The sequence below is a fragment of the Saccoglossus kowalevskii genome, chromosome 3 (assembly GCF_978046115.1).
Source record: "Saccoglossus kowalevskii chromosome 3, keSacKowa6.1, whole genome shotgun sequence".
In the NCBI taxonomy this organism is placed as follows: Eukaryota; Metazoa; Hemichordata; class Enteropneusta; family Harrimaniidae; genus Saccoglossus; species Saccoglossus kowalevskii.
Window position 1 is genome coordinate 14,147,528 of NC_140643.1, and position 3,348 is coordinate 14,150,875.

General features: G+C 34.9%; 1 long non-coding RNA gene across 1 annotated transcript; it reads right to left on the reverse strand.

Annotated features, from left to right (window-relative positions):
* Nucleotides 1-1,945: 1,945 nt before the first annotated feature.
* Nucleotides 1,946-3,348, reverse strand: LOC144343148 (uncharacterized). Its single transcript, XR_013418893.1, has 2 exons — nt 3,206-3,348; nt 1,946-2,029 (listed from the first exon to the last, which is right to left on the reverse strand). It is a non-coding gene; the product is annotated as an uncharacterized LOC144343148 (long non-coding RNA).

The window sequence follows — 3,348 nt, forward strand, 5'->3', positions numbered from 1 at the left end:
CAGCCTCTAAATATGCAAAGAAAATTGTAATTCGTATTCATCAACGTGCAGGCCGTACGATTTTGTTTTCCTAAAACCATTTGCACTCACTCCAATAAATTGATTGAAGGAACAGATCTGACATTACAAGAATACCTGTGTTGTCCAATTTAGACTTTAGATCAGACACTTTAATCGACAACAGGATGCTAGCAATATAATAATATACAACTACTCAAATTACGGTTATGTTCAAAAATATATACTATTTTTTTCGCAGCAATTTATGGTAGGCTTTCTGCAGTTTTGCAATAGCTTGGGGGCACGATATTGTGAGGGGGTTAGTACGTGCACCTCTTACGGGCTGTAAACCCATATCTGAAATCTTTCAGACTGAATCGATTTTTTTGTTATAAATATTACATGGTGATAACCTATTTAGTTTTATTGCGATTGTATATTGACCAGACTTAACCACGCGAAAGATTGACAAAGACGTAGGATACGTCCTCAGTGACAATTTTTCAACAACTATGGTGCCTCTAACGTTCGAGTTTTTATATTGTACATGAAAGTACATTGCAAAAACACAAATTATTGTTTCAAAATCACGTGGTAAGAATTGAGCAAACAACAGAATGTTCGCTTACTGAAAATTATATGAATGATATATTATTGCAATTTGTTACCGTGTGTCTGTAAACACATTTATAATCATAAACTCTTTTTAACTGCCTGAAAATGAGAAGTAAATATGTTGTTGAGAATAAATTGAATTATTATTATAATAATTAAGGTACCAATCAGGATAAATCAGTACAAAACATGAGCAATAGTGCCGGCAAAACATAATAAATACCATGGTTATATCAGGGGGAAATTCTTCTAGTCTGGGTTTCTCCAACATGTGTCAGGGGGGAATATCGTCTGGTCTCTATATCTCGTCTGCTTGAGGTACCGGACCGGAAAAGTCTCTTAAACCTTACAGTCAAATAGACGCACACAACGAAATACATTTCAATAGCTAGACATTAGCCACATTGAGAACGCATCAAGGCGAACTGCCTCGTCGGAGAATCCGCCCGGACTGACCAAGACTCTCTCGCCTCGTGGAGTCTTCTCCCTCTCTCTCTGTGACCAAGGACTTGGACTGTTTATTACGTATCAAAAACTTAACCAATTACAAAGCAGTTAAAATACTCTAAAGGCGTGGCCTTCACACATTCAACTTACACATAGCCAATCAAACTAAGTACTGAACACGTCATATCTTTTGATTAATCGTTCACTATATTAATAAACTACAAATGCCAACTGTCAGAAATAGCAGTCCGGGTGACGACGGTTATATCGTAATTAGTTCCAAATCAAGTCAAGTTCCGTCCAGGACCTCGCATGAGCCTAAATGGTGACAGATATAACACAGCCATTCACTAGTAATCAGCTAAATAGGTCGATCAACAGATACGCGAAAACTAGTTCATGACAGTTAGTTCAAAAGTCGACTTATAAGTAACTATGTAGGTGATAAGCATTGATCAATTATTCTTAAAGTTACTAAGCATACTACTATAACAACCTATATATCTTCTGAAAGCTTAGATATTGTGGCTTTTCCGACTATGAAAAAACGTACGTTAGACCTTTAAATTACGCTTGGTTACCATTGCACATTATCCAAAGCAAGTGAAATGAAAATGATTTTTTTTTAGAATAAACTAAATTAATCTTAATTAAGATAGCAACCAGGGTAAAACGTGTTAAACATTGATCTGTGGTTCAGACACTAAATGCACTAAGCATGCTACTATATATAATAACCTACGCAACACGTGGGCAACCCTGCGGGCTTTTTTTCTAGCTCCTACCAAATAACTACAGTTGAATTGTCGATAGCATGTCAGGTATTTAGTCATTTTTTACCACGTTTCAATACTATTATTATGTTAATGTATTAACAACTTACTTTTATTTTTCTTGTGTTCAAAGATATTAACTAAATTGCGGACTTTGGACATCTTTTTATATTGATAGTTGAACAGTTTGAATCCTAGGTGAAAGAAACAATATAAACATTCAAATATGAGTCACATGTAAAATAAATAGATAAATAGATGCAAAACAGTATGGCGGGTGAATATTTGTTTAACATCCATATGTCAAGCAGATAGCCGCACTCACTGTAAGCATTTAGTGTTATCGACTCGACCGATCCCAATACGACACTAATAAATAGTGTGAAAAGTGGTCCGAATTATTAAACTAATTAAGAATCTCCTTAGCAATTAATTTGAAAAAAACATAGAAGTATTTTTGTAATCTATCGTACAATACTATCGTTTCCTTAAACTGAAGACAGTAAGAATGTTTTTGTAATGTTGTAATGGTTTATAGAGTGTGTTATTATACTATATAGCTAAATAGGCTCGACCACAATTGTTCTGACACTAGTACGACAAACTATTTATAAATGCATTTACCATTGTCGGTAAACGCCATAAACGGTAGCTTATATTTGAATCAGGTTTGTCTCTTCTAGCAGTTTCATGTTAGTGGTCTTTTGTCGACGAAACACACTTATTGATACATATTACCAATAAAATGTTATAAATATTACTGATATGACCCAACGGAATTGTTTTATTTATTAATTGTAAAAATAGTATTAAATATAGGGAATAATTACATTAATTGCTGGGTGGAAGTTCAGTTAGTGGCGTACAACTGTCTACATATACACACTTTAAATTATAATAGGGAAGTTTGCATTGCATGACCTTGTGATCACAGGCACTGGTGCGATTACTAAATATCATCGTACATGCGTTTCTTCATACAAAGACGCAATACAACACATATGCGGAAGTTATAGTGCAAATTCCAAAAAGATAACAATCTGGCATTCTGCCCAAATAAATCCAGTATTGAGCGGTATTAAATATTAGTGTAGCTCACTGACAGTCCTGAAATAATTCAGCATATCAGCATTGAGGTCGTCATACAAATACCATTTTATATATGTTTATATGTCATATGTGATGCTACCAAAAAAACATGTAACAGAGAATGAACACGATTTAGTGTCTTTCTTTGCCGTATTACGGAGACGAGGAAATAGACCATAGATAGGTCGTTCACCGACTATAATAATATGAACTTACAAACAGTAGTGTCTGACCTTAAACACATACTATTTGGGAATATGAAAACAGTTGTGTATGCCTACCTTAACACATTGAATCTTCAGTAAACCTCGCAGGGTACAATGTGACAACGACGACAACCTAGACAATGGCGGCTGGGTTTGGACTGTCTTCCACACTTTGCTTACTGATAGCAGTACACTGCCCGATTTTAGTGAATCAACAA